The sequence below is a fragment of the Thamnophis sirtalis genome, unplaced genomic scaffold (assembly GCF_051295495.1).
Source record: "Thamnophis sirtalis isolate CommonGarterSnake01/CBP01778 unplaced genomic scaffold, rThaSir2_p1.2 scaffold_1, whole genome shotgun sequence".
In the NCBI taxonomy this organism is placed as follows: Eukaryota; Metazoa; Chordata; class Lepidosauria; order Squamata; family Natricidae; genus Thamnophis; species Thamnophis sirtalis.
In genome coordinates, this window is record NW_028261381.1 from 68,364,341 (window position 1) to 68,382,407 (window position 18,067).

At 43.7% G+C, this 18,067-nt stretch overlaps 1 protein-coding gene across 4 annotated transcripts in view; it reads left to right on the forward strand.

The window, feature by feature from the left end:
• The window catches only part of DAGLA (diacylglycerol lipase alpha), a 115,948-nt gene that overhangs the window by 39,603 nt on the left and 58,278 nt on the right, over positions 1-18,067 (forward strand). For 3 of the 4 annotated variants that reach the window (XM_087715091.1, XM_087715105.1, XM_087715099.1), the window contains exon 2: positions 13,571-13,700. The exons of the other annotated variant lie outside the window; for it this stretch is intronic. The gene's annotated coding sequence lies outside the window, so the exon portion shown is untranslated. The remainder of the gene's footprint in view (positions 1-13,570; positions 13,701-18,067) is intronic. 4 annotated transcript variants of the gene reach the window in all.

Here is an 18,067-nt window from a genome sequence, read left to right on the forward strand (position 1 = left end):
TTCATGAATTTATGTTTGTGATGATTAGATGGCATATGCCTTCTGTTTTGCAATTGATAGTGGGAAAATATTAAAATGAATGAAGAAACTAGTTCCATAGGTAAACATGTTTGCATAATCTTATGCATTAGAAATGTGAACTGTCTTCTGCTAGTAGTTAGCATTTCAAGAAACAAACACTTGGGGACTTGGAAAGAAACCTGGTGGGAAGAGAACATATGTGCTTTCTACATGCAACATTTTGCATATGTTTATTATGCTGCATCCCTTAAATCAGTGAAATCTTTTATCGTAAAGGAATTTCTCAAGGCCATTAATTTTGGGAAGATATTTTAAAAGTAGGATGGTGAGAGGTATGCACAATATTCCAAGTAGTATGTATAAGGAGTGTGTGTAGGTGTATGCATAGAATATAGTGTGTGTGTGTCTGTGTCTGTGTGTCTGTGTGTGTGTGTGTGTGTAATTTAAAAAATAAATTATATGGCCACCTAATTCATTCTCAGTGATTTTGGCCTGCTTGCAAACATAAAATCCAGTGGTGGGATTCAAATTTTTTTACTACCTGTTCTGTGGGCGTGGGTGTGGTGTGGCATGGCATGGCTTGGGTGTGGTGTGGCTTGGTGGGTGTGGCAGCGAAAGGATACTGCAAAATCCCTATTCCCTTCCCACTCCTAGGGGAAGAATACTGTAAAATCTCAATTTCCACACCACTCCAGGGCAAGGGTACTGTAAAATCCCCATTCTCTCCCCACCCCATTAACCTGCTTTCCAGCTCCGTTCTTCTGTGCAGGACAACAGAAGAAGACCCAGCCAATCAGCTGGGACTCTGATCAGTTGGGACTCGGGAGGCAGCAAATAGATGGGGCGGGGCCAGTCAGAGGTGGTATTTGCCGGTTCTCCGAACTACTCAAAATTTCCACTACTAGAGCCAGTCAGAACTGGCTGAATACCATCTCTGATAAAAACGCAATATAAAAAGAATAAAAACCAATAAATTCTCCTGTGCACTGCTTGGAATGTATAGATTCTGTCCCGCTGCCCAAGGACTAGATTGAAAAATCTTTGGCCATGCCTTCTGGCCCCCTCTATCGTCAGTTTTTTCAATTCAGTCCAAGCCCTTCAGGACGTGTTTACAACCTTCGCTGATAATTTATCTAAATTTCTCTGCTAAAATAGTGATTTTGTTTTCCTTCACTTTTTAGTTAGTTTAGCGTTCCCTTGTAATTTCTCACCCTTGCCTTGCCCTGAGGACCCAGTTCTTCGCTCTGCACGGAGTAGTGCGCTTCTCAGCCTCCCGAGTGGTTTCATCGGCTTCTGCTGTCTCAGTGTTGCAGCCTCATTTATCTTCACCAGCGGGACTGTCCGAGGCTTCAACGATCCGTCTGGCACCAGGAAGTCTCGTCGAGAGGCTTGGCGGCCGCACAGAGCACACTCAAGCCAGGTGCGGCCATTTTCACCTTCCCGGGCCGCGTGGCTTGGTCCTGGCTGAGTGTGGCCATTTTGGGAGGTGACAGTGGCCATTTTGAATGGGCGCTTTTCCCACCAAAGTGCCGTTTTGCCATGCATTGCAGTTGGCGCTTCGGAACACAGCAGAACGATCTTGATCCTGTAGCGGTTCTAGGCAAGTGCTCTGGCATTTGTCTTCCCCTATCTACTTGCAAGTTCACCTGCAGATCCCAGCATGAAGGCTTACCTCCTGACATGGCTGTGCTGTGTCCAGTTGGCGCATGCTTGCCCATTCCTCTTCAAGGTGGTAAGCTACCATCTGAACCCCCTCCACATATACAACCACCCGCGTACCTTCCTGTTTCGGCTGTCGGACCTTCAGGCAGCATGGAGGAGGACGCCATTATAGAAGTTCCTGTGGAAGGCCCTCCACCTGGCAGGATAGGCCTTATTGCAGAAAGGCAGGCAGGGTGGTCAGGGAGGCCATAAGGGGGTTTGGCAGAAAGGAGATGGCAGGCCAGGATAAGGTGGATGCCAGGCGCCAGAAAGGCAATTTGACAAGGTGCAAAGGCAGACCATCACAGTGGCTCAGGTCCATCACAAAGAACCCCCAGAGTCCCCGGGGAGCAAGGGACCTTCCCAACCAGCCCCCCCTTATCTTTCCCCCAGGGGTTTTCCTCAGATCGATTTTATGGGGGGGTCTAGATCTCCTCCCCCTTCTATTGATGGACATGCTGACTTGTTTGATTGTGGGGTGGCTAAGGGCAGGGATTCTCCTCCCCCTCCTTCATCTGTGTCCTGCAGACCTTCAACAGCTACCAATAGGGCAGGGACCAGCCCAGTGGAGGAGCAGGGCATCTCAAGGCATCACCCAGGGCCTTAAGGAAAGTGATGATAGGTCAGGACAGGGGCGCAAGAGCAAGTCCAAGACTCACAGGTCTTCCTCGCCTCCTCCCTCTGTTGTTAGTGCTGGGTCAGTGTCTGAGGAGAAGGAGCTGGCAGAATCAGACCTGTCGGAGGACGAGGGATTGGTTCCTGATAAGCCTCCCTTCACGGAGCTGTTCAAGCCCTTGTTATTTAAGTCTATCTAATACAAGGTGAAGGTCATTACTCACCTGGAGGCAACTCCTCCCGTCACTCAGGAGACTACTGACCCTATTACTGACTTCAGGGGGGGGGGCTATTTGATGAGACTGTTCAGGCTCAGGACCTAGTGCCCATGCCCAAGTTATTTAAGGATGTAGTGCAATGCAGTGAGTGCATCCAGGGACCTGGGTGACCCTGAAGGTGGGGGGGTAATGATGAGTGGCTTTACGCCGTTGAGCCTAGCATGGAGGATCTGCTCAAGCTGTCAGAGGTCGACAGCCCTGTGGCTGCCCTCACCTCTATTCTGTCCTTCCCCCTGATCTTTTGGAAGGTCTTAAGGCAGAAGACAAGAGAACAGAGAGGGCTTGTCACAAGACCCACCAGGCCGCGGCATGGACCATAAGGGCCTCCACTTCGGCCTCCTTTTTTAGCAGGGCCCCCATTGCCAGGCTTCGTCAGCTGCTCACCCATCTTCCCCAGGATGATTCCAGGCTTCACCAGGATGTTAACAAAATATTGGCGGCAGCTAAATATACCAGAGACGCATCCCTTAATACAGCAAAGTTTGCTTCGAGGGCCATGGCTTCTAACATCACATCCTCGCCGGCTTCTATGGCTTTGCCATTGGAACGCAAACATGAGGTCCAAGGGAGGGAAGCTGTTTGGGGATGCCCTGCACTCTGTCCTTATTGAGAATAAGGACAAGCAGAAGGTTATGCCTTCTGTCTCCCGCAAACCGGACCGCAGGTCCTCTTCCTTTTGGAAGCAGGCCTTTCAGGCTGTTGAGCCGCAGTCCAACTCCTCTTCCTCATCCTCTTCCTTCCAACACCCCTATTTCCATGGTTCAGACCGGACCCAAGACAAACAGTTGTTTCGAGACAGGGGTCGTCACCAGCCCTTCTCCAGACGCCCATTTTGCAGTGGATCGGCCAACAGGCCTTCCGCTACAACAAATAACCACCAGTCACATCTCCCCATAGGGGGTCGGCTTCAACTGTTTGCCGACCATTGGGAGACAACCACATCAGATGCGTAGGTACTGCAAACAGTGAAACTCGGCTTCACCCTAGAGTTCATTTCCCTTCCCCCTCCTGACACTTTATTCATTGCCTCAGCCTCAGGTGTGCCACCAAGAGGGGCCTCATGGAGGCTGAGATTCAACATCTGACAGAGATAAGGGCCAAATAACCAGTTCCTCTGGCTCAGGAGAGGATTGGGTTCTACTCCATCGTTTTTCTAGTACTAAAAAGCTCAGAAGGTTGGAGGGACATCTTGGACTTGAAGAAACTCAACTTTCCTCTTGCCTACAAGAAGTTCAAGATACTGTCCCTCCATTCAATCCTGGGCAGCCTTCAGCTAGGGGATCTGATGACTTCCATTGACTTGAAGAAGGCATGTCTCCACATTCCAATAAGACTGGCCCACAGGCGGTTTCTGCAGTTTTATTATGCAGGCCAGCATTATCAGTATCGGTCCCTCCCCTTTGGCCTGTCATCAGCCCCAAGGGTCTTCACAAAGGTGCTGGCTGCAGTGGTGGTAGACCTTCGAAAGTATCCCATCCGTCTTCAATGCTACCTAGATGACATATTGATCCAGTCGTCCCAGGCGCAAGCAAGCACAGTGAGACCTGCAGCTCACCATGGACTCCCTGAAGTACCATGGCTTCTCAGTCAACTGCAAGAAAAGCCATCTGTCACCTTCCATGAGAGTGTTACACCTGGGGGCAGTGATCAACACCTCATCCTGCCTCATGTCCCTATCTCCAGATCAAATTCGCAGCCTTCAGGATCTTGTCCGGCAGGTTCAGCGATCTCCAACCATGCCCATGGTTCTGTTGTCGCAATTGCTGGGAAAGATGATTTCTTGCCTGGCAATTGTTCCCTGGGTAAGGCTGCACTCAAGGGAGTTGCAATGGTTCCTTCTCCCATCGCAGAAAGCCAATGCCAGCAACTCCAGGGTCAGGGTTCGTCCATCCCTGAAGTTATTACACTCTCTCAGATGGTGGCAGATATCAGGGACAGACAACGTCCTGGTGGATTGGTTAAGCAGAGCCACTCTGGATCAGTTGGAGTGGCATCTCCACCAGAGCCTGTTTTGGCAGCTGTGTCTCAGGTTCAGCACACCACTGGTCAACCTTTTCACCACTCTGGAGAACGCACAGCTTCCCGTTTCTTCACCAGATACCGATCATCTCAGGCGGAGGGGGTGGACGCTCTCAACTGTGCTTGGCCCACCGGTCTTTTTTATGCCTTCCCACCATTGCCACTAATTCCTCGAGTGATTAGGAAGATTCTGTTGGAACAAGTGGAAGTACCTTACTGGCCACAAAGTGGCACCTTTCTGGCCACGAAGAACCTGGTTCACCGACCTGATCAGCCTCTCCATTGCCCAGCCTTGGAGAATTCTGCAGGAGTTGGTCTCTCTCAGCCAGAGGGTTATACGCCACCCGGAGCCCCAGTGGCTCCAATTGATCGTCTGGCACTTGAGAGGAACCTCCTGACTCAGGCCAGTTTCTCAAGGCAGGTAATACAATCCAGGCAGCCAGGCGACCTTCCACTGCCAGAATCTTTGAGGTTACATGGTCTGTTTTTTCTTCTTGTTGTGCTTTACACCACCTTGATCCGTTCTCATCGTCTTTCCCACAAATTTTGGATTTCCTCCAAGAGGGATTCGATAAAGGACTGGCCCCAAACACCTTGTGGCTTCAGATCGCAGCACTGGCCACTGTCTTGTCTGTGGACTCCAACCAGCCACTCAGCCGTCATCCCAGGGTACGTGGCTTCCTTAAAGGGGCATCGAACTTGCACCAGGAGATGGTTCATCGTTATCTGACCTGGGAGCTTGCAGTTGTGCTTAGGGCCCTATCTGAACCACCATTTGAACCACTCCGGGCATCATCCATCAGACATCTCTTCTTCATGATGGCCTTCCTCATCGCCATTACATCGGTGAGGAGAGTGTCTGAGTTGGCAGCCCTGTCAGTCAGGGAGGACTTGTGCCTCATTCATAGCGACAGGGTTGTTCTCCACCTGGATCCGTCATTTATTCCGAAAGTCAATTCCTACTCCCGAACTTTTGCTCGAGGCCCATTCACCCTAGGGAGCGCCATTGGCATACCCTCGACGTGTGGAGAACATTCAAGAGGTACATCAAGCGCACATCATCCTTCCAGCACTCGGAGGCTTTGTTCGTGTCATTACAGCCGGGGGCTATGGGCCGTAAGGTTTCCTCATCCACCATTAGGAGCTGGCTCAAGGCTTGTATTTCCCTTGCCTACAAACACCATGGTAGACCGGTGACTTCCAGACTGACTGCACACTCGACCAGGAGCACAACAACCACAGTGACCTGTGCTACCCAGGCCTCGTTTGAGGAGATCTGCAAAGCTGCGACCTGGGCGGTGCCATCTTTATTTATCGGACACTACAAATTGGACAAATACGCCTCTGCAGAAACGGCCTTCGGAAGATGTGTCTTGCAGAGCGTTCTTTCTATCGACTCTTAACTATGGGATTTGGGTCGCATTTGTTGCACCCGCCCTAGTGACATTTTGCTTGGGCATGTCCCTTGCTTGGACACTCCAAGCAGTGCACAGGAGAATGACCATTGGCTTACCTGAAGGGTTGTTCTCTATGCACTGCAGGAGTGTCCAACCCCGCCCTGGGGTATTGTTCCAGGATGTCTGGTTTCTCTCGTTTGAAGATCTACAGCCGTGTGGCCATCCATCTTGCATGGACCAAGCCTACATTGAAAAAACTGACAATGGAGGCGACCAGAAGGCATGGCCAAAGATTTTTCAATCCAGTCCTTGGGCAGTGGGACAGAATTTAACCCCTTGCAGTGCACGGAGAACGACCCTTCAGGTAAGCCAATGGTCATTCTCCACTCCCTGGTGATAACAATCAGTCACTCAGATAAGCTACTTGATGGATTCCATCCCTCTCAGGGTTCCCCAGACCACTGGCAAAACCAGGTCTTCAGGGCTTTGTGAAAGAGTGATAAAGTGGGAGCCAATCTTATCTCCGCAAAGATGGGGCTCCACAGGGAGGGAACTACCACAAAAAAGTCCACTATTCTTTGTCCTGCTAGAACAGGGTTCCCCAACCCTGGGCCATGGACCAGTATTGGTCTGTGGCCTGTTTGGAACTGAGCCACACAGCTGAAGGGGAGCAGCAGGCAAATAAGTGAAACAGAAACTAGCCCCCTCCCAATCTGTGGAAAAATTGTCTTCCACGAAACTGGTTCCCTGGTGCCAAAAAGGTTGAGGATTGATGCACTAGACTAGAGGGACTTCCTTAGGACCCCTGTAATATTCCCTACTAAGCAGTTCCTAAAATTCTATCAACTTTGGAATTATAACCCAGGGAGCAAGATATTGCAGTCTTTGTTTAAGATTTCTTTTAGCACTCAATGTTTTAACTCAAAAAAGAAAACAAACCTCTGCCTTGGATTTTAGATCTATACAGAATTTAAAAGCCAAAGGTTCTATATTTTCTTTCCTTCCTATATTCATATCTAGGCCGAAGTTGTCGTATGCTGCTGCAAATTTGTCCACACTGGCTTGTATTTCCTGCTCTGATCCAGCATTCAAGGCAAAAAGGAGGTCTCATATCACAGTCTCCTTTATCTTGGTGACAGCCTGGAGTCTTCGCAAGTTGAACAGTTTCCCATTGGTCTTGTATCTCAGACTAACTCCCAAGGAACTGTTCTGGAAGGTGTCTGACAGCATGGCTGAAAACATTATGCTGAATAGGGTTGGTGCCAACATATAACCTTGGTTGACGCCGTTTGTAATAGGAAAGGCCTCTGAAGCTTCTCCATCATCCAAAACATGAGCTGTCATTCTGTTGTACTGATGTACCATTACGATGAATATTGGGGCACCCAAACTTTGACATGATACGCCATAGATCTTCACGACTGACAGTGTCAAAAGCCTTAGTGAGATCCATGAAGGTGGTATACAATTCATGATTCTGCTCTAGACACTTCTCTTGGAGCTGTTGGGCTGCGAAGATCATGTCCATAGTGCCACGCTCTTTGAGGAAACCATATTGTGTCTCGGATAATAGACCCTGTTCCAGGTGGTCAGTCAGGCGGTTCAGCAACACTCACGCAAGGATCTTGCCTGCGATGGAATGCAGTGATATTCCTCTATGATTATTTCAGATTCTGAAGATACAACCAAGATTGTGGCGGGCAGATTGATTTGAGAGAATGATTTGAAACATCACAGTAGCATCCCTTAACAATATGCCATTAAAAATTATATCCAAAGTTCAGAAAAAGAAGGGTTTTTTTTTTCTGAGTAAGGCTGCGCTAAAATGCCTCTCCCCAATAAGCAAAAAAAATGTGTAATATGAAATCATATCCTTGAAGGCAGAACAATCTTCAGATTGTGAAAATGTATGTTGTGAGGCAGAAAGAATTCTATTCATGGGCTTTAAAATAGCAGTCTGAAGACTGATGATGTTTTATACATATCCTAATTGCAGATTTCCGCTTGAATTGCTTATGGTAAGAGTATGCCATCTGGTGTTCTTCTGAATATAGAATGTAGTGATATGAGTAGCTGTAATTAATGTAATATAGATTGGAGATTCAGTATTTCTTGTTTTCATGTCTTTCAAGTAAGACAATAAGTAGGGCATAGATAGTTCTTTTGGCAGAAATTACATCTAATGGTTTTCTGATGCTAAGAAATAAATATGTTTATAATCATATCAAGTGTGTACCACAAAATGCCCATACTGGAAAGATTCCTGAGAATGAGAGATTCTCATAGCTATGGATGTTTCTTAAATTACTCCTTTTAATGATGTATATACAGGTTTAAACTACTTTATTCAATCCTAGTGTGGGATGGTACCCATTAAAAAGTGCTGTATTAAATTGCACCAAAGCTCTTTGTCACACAACATTGTATCTCCTGCTGCTTAAACAATGCTTAAGGAAAGCCCACATGATATGATTGCCATAGAATTTTTGCTTCCAGCCTGCAAAAGCTGTCACTCAAAGGGAACACTACTATTGACCTAGAATATGTTCCATCTGAGACAAGGTTTTTCTAGATACAAGTTACAATGGCAAATATTCCTTGCCAAATTAAATGTGGTCATCATACTTCTGTTTCTTTTTTTGTCTTAGACTCATTCATATAAACCAGCAGTTCTCAACCTATGGGTTGCGACCCTTTTGGGGGTGGGACGACCTTTTCACAGGGGTCACTAAGACCATCGGAACTTTAAACTCCACCTCACGTTTCTTGAAACCCCCCACGGATGGGTTCCGGAGTCAATGCCAGCCACGCAAAGCGTTGCTGTGGCTCCATGCCATAGAAAGCATAGGTGCGCGTGCACACCCCATACAATTACTGATCCGTAGCCCATCGGCAGGGGAGGGGTCCCCCTTGCGTTCCTCATCTTCCCGGATGAGCTCTAGAGTCATCGCCAGCTGCGCAGAGCCTCACTGTGGCTCCACGTCATTGAAAACATAGGCACGTGGCATGTGGACACCCCGTAAATTACAACCTCAGAGACTTTATCCCAGAGAAAAACACCGTTGCCAGGTACTTTTAACCTGGATTAAAGGTGACCACAGTATGTGTGCCTGTGTATGTGTGACACACACACACACACACACACACACACAGAGTGACAGAGATGGGAGAGGGAGGGGAGAGACAGAGAGACAGACAGAGGCACAGAGAGAGAGAGCGACAGAGAGAGAGAGAGAGACACACACACACACAGAGTGACAGAGATGGGGAGGAAGGGAGGAAGGAAGGGAGGGAGAAACAGATAGAGACACAGAGAGAGAGAGACACAGAGAGTGTGTGATTAAGTGAAAGAGTGAGTGAGTGAGAGACAGACAGTCTCACACACACACACACACACAAACACAGAGTGACAGAGATGGGGTAGGAGGAGAGATACAGAGAGATACAGAGAGAGAATGACAGAGAGGGGGGAGGGAGGGGGAGAGAGACAAGAGCCACACACAGAGAGACAGACAGACACACACACACACACACAGTGACAGAAAGAGAGAGAAAGATATATTCTCTTAATATATAGATATATTAAGAAATATTTCACAATATATAATTACATATTGTTTTTGTGATTAATCACTATGCTTTAATTACGTTCAATTTATAACAATAAAATACATCCTGCATATCAGATATTTACATTATGATTCATAACAATAGCAAAATTACAGTTAACAGAGTATCAACGAAAATAATTTTATCGTTAGGGGTCACCACAAAATGAGAAACTGTATTAAAGGATCGCGGCATTAGGAAGGTTGAGAACCACTGATATAAAGGATGGATAGACAGACTCACGTACTCACTCATCAATCTCTTCGTTCTGGAAAGGAGTATATATTAGTAGTTTAGCATTGAAAAATACTCCTTCATTTTTGTACCACAAATATTAAATAGTGACATATAAATGTGGGAACTCAGACTTGGTAACTTGAAATAAATTATAGTACTAGCTGTCAGAGAATCTGATGCTACAATCCATTCATCAGTGGAATGATAACTTAATATTGCCATACTGAAGTTTTATGTATTGAAAAAAATCAGTATTTCTTTATCATCTTTTTAGGAATATATTTATGGTTGTATAGTATCTGGAGTAATAATTCATTCAATCATTCTGTCTCCATCCTTCCCTCTCTAATACATTCTACTCCGTTTTTTGTTTCCACAGTTGCCATATTCTTCCTTTTACCACCACCTTTTTTTGAATTGGTTATAATTATTTTATCTATCTATAATATGTATATTCCATTTTTTCTCTTGGAGCAAAAGTTAGCATATCTAATGGAGAATGACCACAGCAATAACTGTAGGCTAACGTCTGCTAAAAAGTAATGACTGATGCCACGTTACCCAATGAAGTTCATAGTTGGATGGAATGTGAACTTGAGTATCTACTATTTCATTCTAAACACTACTACATAATATCTCTACGTTGTATAAGTTTATACTGTAAGTTGCATCATTAACTTATGAATCAGTTAATAAAATAGCAAAATGACCATGTGGTAAAGAGCTGCTCATGCATATCTAACCCTTCCCAGTCACTTTGTTTACCACCCCTGGCTGTTGTGTAATATTGCAGAAAAGTGATTGCCCATCCTGGTTAGCTAGATCTGTGGCCTACTGTATAACTTACCAGTTCAGATACCTGGGATGTTAGTGTTCCTCTGTTTGTAAGGGCTTGGTGTAGTCACTGAGTTTTGTAATGGGGAGGTCGCGTCAGGTAAGGGTTTTTGTCTAAACCTCAAATGGACTCAGTTTTCAGCTATATTGCTTAAAATAATGTGACATTCTATATGAAAATAACAACGTCTACAGTATAATATATCATTGGAACCCCAAATATCAGTAACATGCTGCCATTCCCTAATCCTTCTGTGGTTATTAACACCATAAATAAAGGATTTATTAAATTATTTGATTTAGTTATATGCGACCTCTTTTATTGTGAAATGGGCTTAGAAACCAACAGTATACAAATAATACTTGCAAGCAATCAGTTTTCTGTCAAAGATTTTTGCCTTTTGATCAGGGGTTCTGAGCATTTTTTAACAGGTTCCATAGCCTGAAAATGTTTGAAAATCTCTGGTTTAGATAAAATTATCAATCAATTATTTGTTAAGAGATTGCATTGTTCCTTGTCTTTGCTCATTATCTTAAATACATTTATTATACAGGCAGGTTACATATATTGGGTTAAACCAAAATATTTTTTTATTATTTGAAGATACAAGTTGAATAATAACATTACTGATCCTGACAGAAATGTTCTTCAGAAAGTAGAGATTATATGAAATATACACACATGCTATGTGTTTCCATTAACATAGTAAATGTATAATTTTAATAATTCTTTATACATTGTAAGCCATCTATTGTCATATATGTAAAATGGGAAGATATAAATTGATTGAATAAATTAAATTTACATAGCCACCTATCTCATGAGGATTGTGTTCGTAACTGTTTAGGTTGTTTGTTTATTTGTTTGTTATGATTTGAGTTCAGTGGTTAAAAATAAGTTAAGCAACCCACAAAGGCAAGAATGCTACTGTTTGTTATATTTCTGATACTTATTTACTACAGATTTATTTAGAGTGCATTTTATCCATAGTTTGAATACATGTTAAAATAAACATATATTACAGTATCTTTCAGAGTATAAGACGCCCCAGAGTATAAGACGCACCAAGATTTTGAAGAGGCAAATTAAAAAAAGGTTTTGCACTCTGCAGACCACCCAAAAACGGCCTATTTTTCATGAAAATGGGCCCATTTCCCCCCCAAAAAACAGGGCATGAATAGCCTTTAGGAGGCTAATGGAATGTTCCTGGGGGCTGGGGGGGGGAGGCAAAATTGAGCAAAAAGTGGGCCGTTTTTTGCTCATTTCTGCCCTTCCTAGCCCCCAGGAGCACTCTGAAAGCCTCCTAAAGGCTATGCACGGCCATTTGGTGAAGGGGGCGGAGTTTCAGGAGGCAAAAAATGCTGTATTCAGTATATAAGATGTACCCAGATTTTCAGCCTCTTTTTTGAGGGGAAAAGCTGCATCTTATACTCCGAAAAATACAGTATTTGTGTTTTAAAAGCAATTAAGTATAAAAAAATTCCTCCCAGAAGGCATACATTTTTCCTCATCTCTTATTTCCCAAAATATATGCATGTATACATGTATATAGTTCTAGAGAGGTTTTTTTTTCCTTTTTAAATGCATTGTTCTCTGGCTCATTATGAAATTATATGAACTCTTCTGAAACTTTCTAATGTTTAATAGAGTATTCAAGAAGAATTTTGCAGATTTTTTTTATGAGGACTTGGTCCTCTCCAGTAGTGAAAACTTGAATAAACAAGGATCAATAGTAAACATTCAGGCAGAAATCAATATTCCAGTCAAGGTATCATCAAAGAGGAAATAGCATCTCCATCAAAACTGGCAAGTGAAGTTACTATGCACAAACAGGCAGCAAACCTTGTACTCACTTGCATTGATGATGTTACCTAGTTGGGTAATAAAACATTTACAAGCCAACAACCAAGCTCCGAGAGCACCAATAACCTTGTAATTCAGTCCTGAGCTACATATATTCCCTTACCCAGACCATTGGTTTATTTTGTTAATTCCTAATGGGATCCAGAAAAAGAGCCTTCTCTTCTGTAGTGCTTGTTTTCTGGAGCATCTTGCCCCCACCTCACGCCTGGAGGCAGGATGTTCCAGAGGCCTGACTCTACAGCAGAAAAGGCTCTTCTTCTGGATTCCATCAGTCTTAAGAGTTCCTTAAATGGCTGGATCCATAGCCAGCCTCCTTTGCCAGCATGAGTAGGGTGGGCTTGTCTTAGCCAGATGAGATGGCTCATCAAGTAACCTGGACCTTGCCATGGAAAGCTTTAAAGGTCATAACCAACACCTCGAACCACACACATAAGCAAACCATCAGCCAGTGCCGTTCAAGAGACAGTTCTGTAGCTTGGGCCATTCTATGGGCCCCAAAGACTAATTGCACTGCTGTACTATGTATTTAGTTGAGCCTTCCTAATACATTTCAAGGGTTGTCCCATGTATTGCTCATTGCAACAATTCAGAGGAGAGATGGCTAGGGCTTGAGTGACTGAGTGCATAGAGTCCTGATCTAAGAAAGGCTACAACTGGTGCATAAATTGAAGCTGTCCAAACCTCTCCTAGCCATGACCATCACCTGCTAGATTTTCTGTGGAAGAAGCATAATTGCTTCAGGACTGTTATTTCTCTTTTGGTATTTTTCTCAGTATGATAACACTACATCATCATATTCTCTTTCCTTTATCCCATAGTCTTTTGGCTAAATAAGGATATAGAAAGAAGTGTATAAATTATCCCCCCCCCCTTCATTTCACATGCTTGGATAAATCCTTGCATTGTTGGACAGAGGAATGCTAGCGATGATGGTAATAACAGTGTTTTAACAAATATTCACTGAGCTGCTTTTTTCTTCTCCCTGGGATTTCCAGTGGCTACAGGGTGAATATGCTGGTTCCTCCTTCATTCACAAAGTCTACATCCATGGATACAGACTTTCCCAATAAAGCTTCTTGTGACAGAAGAATGTGCTTCTCCTGGATTACATGCTCTACATGCTATGTAAGCATATCTTGATCTCAGTTTTCTCTTTCTTTTGTCTAAAGCTACAGGTCTGCATGTTTTTCTGTTTCAAACTTAAGATAGAAATTTCATAATCTTGTTCATGGAGACTGATGGTGAAAGATTAGTTATCTAATTTAACCCTTTTACTGTGTTCATAATTGTAGGTCTTCTCCTGTACAAAATATGAATGATTTGTTGCTTTTAATGGTGTACTCCTTTCATTTAACATTCACCTTGCTTTTACAAGTAATTCCCACTTACCAATTGCCTCATATAGTGGCCAGTCGAAGTTACAATGTTGCTGTCCTCAGTTGTGTTATCTCCATTACACTCATCAGTATGCATTGTCCTGTGCCTGATTTGTTTTTCTGTTTTCCCTCCTTGCAGAGCAGAGGGATTGGAAAGAAAGGGATTACAAGAGAGTAAGCAAGCACACAATTGAGAATACATATAAAAAGCAATGTGCACCATGCCAGCAGTGCAATCTCTCCATTCTGCAAGAATGTAAGAGGGGAACAAGCATTTCCTGCAGGCAGTCTCTTCTGTCTGATCTGATTCTGCCTCCCTCCCCCTTCACAATGAATATAAATACAAACAGTAAATTCCTTGTTAAATATCCCAGCACCAGCATGTGCATTCCAAAACATATTGAACTGGTTAGGAAGCAAACAAAAGTCAAAGGTATGAAACTGATTAATCTTACCAGTTTTGAGCTGGAAAGCACAGTTGCAGTCATGTGATTTCCCACTTAGCAACTGCTTTGCTTAGCAATGTTGTTGGTCCCAACTTAATTAAACAAGGTCATTAAACAAGGACTACCCGCATAAGAAAATCAGATACTTCTTCATAATCATTTGCATATGGAATTATTTTTATTCTTGACTAGTGGAAGTACTAGTTTGGGCATAAATAGATCCAAAAGTTAGTCCTATAGAGAACACAATTTCTGTAAGGAGAAAAGAATATCCTATATTAGGTTAGCTGTTGAAATGAATTATTCTTGGCTTTTTTAATCACCATGTGTTGTCACTGCTGAAAACGGTATGTGATACCAAAATGCAAGACGAGTGAAAGATTACAACTACTTATTTTTAGCAATTGTCAGTAAAAATTAATACCTTGTATTCTTATAAAGCAAAGTGTACTAAAAATCAACATCTTGATTTTTTAGCATAATAGAAAGGGGAAAAACTTCCTTAGTGGGAAATTAGAGCAATAAAGCTTAAATATAGAATAAGAAAGGACATCTGGAAGATTTTCCAGTTGAGAGTCTCTTTTGGAATGGGGATATGGTGAAGTTGTGCTGGCTTCTTGCTCTCATGTGAGATAAAAGAGTAGTGGTGTTGAATGTTTGATAAGATTATAATGGATCTATTAGAGCTGGGATGGAAGGGAGCATTAAGGGATGGAGTGGTGGACAGTAATTAAGAGGAGGGGTCAGGCCACTTTCAGGGAAGATGGGCCTGGTGTTTAACACCAGTGTGGTAATACTATATGGTATATTCCCGTGATGACGAACCTATGGCACGTGTGCCTGAAGTGGCACACAGAGCCATGTTGGCTGGCATGCACAGCATCGCCAGTTCTTCTTCCTGTTCAGGATCAGCTGTATTTTGCACATGCGGCAGGGCCAGAAACCAGAAGAGCTGGTCTTCTGGTGACCATTGTGCGTATGCGCATCGGCCAGCTGATCATCATACATGCATGTGTGCCAGTAACCGGAAAACAATATGGCTGGTGCACATGCCAAAAAAGCATTGTGTGCATGCGCTCATCGGGTACATGCCCTGGAAGAGAAGCTGCCAAGTAGGCATGCGCCCACCGGGGAATGTACTTCTGGTTTCCGGCGCACGGAGGCCCACTTGGTAGCTTCTCTTCCGGGGCACGTCCCTGATGGGTGCGCACACACAGTGCCTTTTCGGCACTCAGTGCCAAAAAAGTTCACCATCAGTGGTATATTCCATCCTGCTGCACTCTGCCCCAGAGCTTGGTCTTCTGCTGCTTAATATCAAGTTAGCCTCTAACAAAGCTCACCTAATTCATAATCTGATCATGGACAAAGGGGCCAGCTTAGTGCATATGGAATTTGGTTGGATGCAGAGGGGGAAATCTTTCTTTCTCAAAAATGTACCCTCTTGGGTTTTAAGTGTGGTATCACCGGCAATTCCAGGGTAGAAGTGGGTGTGGCTGCTATTATCTGAAAATGTTTGGTGGCCAAATGGGAGAGCCTTTTTGTTGGATTGGGCTATTGGGGTCATTTGGTCTTATTGCTTGCCTCCTTCCATACCTAGTGGTGGCTCTATTTGAGCTCCTGACTCTGTGGCTGCCAGTGGACCTAGCCAGACTAATGGTACCTGAAGATGTCCTTCTCATTCTTTGGGCCCGTGTATTGAAAGTTCATGGCCCCATGGCAACCATTGACTTGATCCATTGAACCTATTGATGGCCTACATCATAATCACCCATTGGGTCTGGTTTTTGTCTCAGGGCAGTGGAAAAGTAAGCTAGGGCTAGGGGATGTTAACATTAATCCCTTGCCATGGATAGATTACTCCCTCTTGGCCCTGGAGTTTATAGCCAAGTCTTACTGCAGGGAGATTGGGCCTACTTAGTTAGCCTGTCCCAAGTAATTGATGAACCTTGTATAGGTTCAGAGAGCATTTTGGATTTTTCCTGAACCTATGGTGCACAATTCAACTGAGGTGTTATTCGTGGCTTAGAAATGAGCACATGATGAGGGGTTTGGGTCCGTTAGCACCCATGCAGATTTTCTGTGATCATGGATCCTATGGAGTCCTTGTAGGAGGGCTCTATAGCAATGCAAGTGATGCCTAGAGCAGTGCTGGAGAAAGACAAAGAATAAAACCAACTAGAACAGTTAAGAACTTATTAAAAGTTGTAACTTGTAAGAGCAGCAAAGCATTCTCACTTTTATGCTCTTATTGCATCCATTGATCTCTAGCCAACGTTTCTTTGTCAAGTGACTTGGGCTCTCCTAGAACTGAATGAGCTACTGCAGAATTGCTATGAGAATTATTCTAGGGATCATTTGAACAACTTTGAAGTTAAACTCTGGTTGGCTGGGTCCTGTGAAAATTGCTGGGGCAATTTAGTTATTTGAAAGTAGAGAGTAGAAAATATGAAAAGAAGGACTAGGGGAGACATGATAGCAGTGTTCCAATATCTCAGGGGTTGCCACAGAGAAGAGGGAGTCAAACTATTCTCCAAGCCACCTGAGTGTAGAACAAGAAGCAATTGGTGGAAACTAATCAAGGACACAAGCAACTTAGAACTGAGGAGAAATTTCCTGACAGTTACAACAATTAATCAGTGGAACAGCTTGCCTCCAGAAGTTGTGAATGCCCCAACACTGGAAGTCTTTAAGAAGATATTGGATAGCCATTTGTCTGAAACGGTATAGGATTTCCTGCCTAGGCAGGGGGTTGAACTAGAAGACCTCCAAGGTCCCTTCCAACTCTGCTATTGTATTACTGTATTAAATATGACCCCCTTATGGACTTTTGTGTAAAAAAAAAAAAGGAAATATCTGTGACTTGCGGTTTTGATGATTAAAAAGAATAGGTTATAGAAAGAAAGGAATAATGATATAATCTTAGATAGAGAAGTTTGATTAGAATTTCATCTCTAAACTGCCAAATCATAAACCATTTCTTAATATTGCTTTTCATATTTTGTCCTTGTATTTTTTCTTTCTTTTTTCTATCTTCTGTATTGTTTATTTTCTTTTTTCCCTTCCTTTTTCTTTTTCCAATTTCACATTTACTATATATTTTTCTTTGAATGTAATTATATATGTAAAATCTTTTTATAAAAACTTTTTTAAAAAGGAAGGATGGAATATGAGTGAATATAAATGGTTTAAGACATTCCATGCATAACTAAAGTTTAACTACCGTATTTTCACGACCAAAAGCCGCACCGGATTAAAAGCCGCAGTATCAATTAACGTTAGTTTTTCAAACTTTTTCCACATATAAAGCGCACCGGGTTATAAGCCGCACTTTTTTTTGCAACATTTCCCCCCACTGCCTGCATTCCGTTTCCTAGCCTGGCTGGCCACTCGTTCATTTCGTTTCCCTCCCTGCCTGCATTCCGTTTCCTAGACTGGCTACTCATTCATTTCGTTTCCCCCACTGCCTGCATTCCGTTTCCTAGCCTGGCTGGCCACTCGTTCATTTCGTTTCCCTCCCTGCCTGCATTCCGTTTCCTAGACTGGCCACTCATTCATTTCGTTTTCCCCACTGCCTGCATTCCGTTTCCTAGCCTGGCTGGCCACTCGTTCATTTCGTTTCCCTCCCTGCCTGCATTCCGTTTCCTAGACTGGCCACTCATTCATTTCGTTT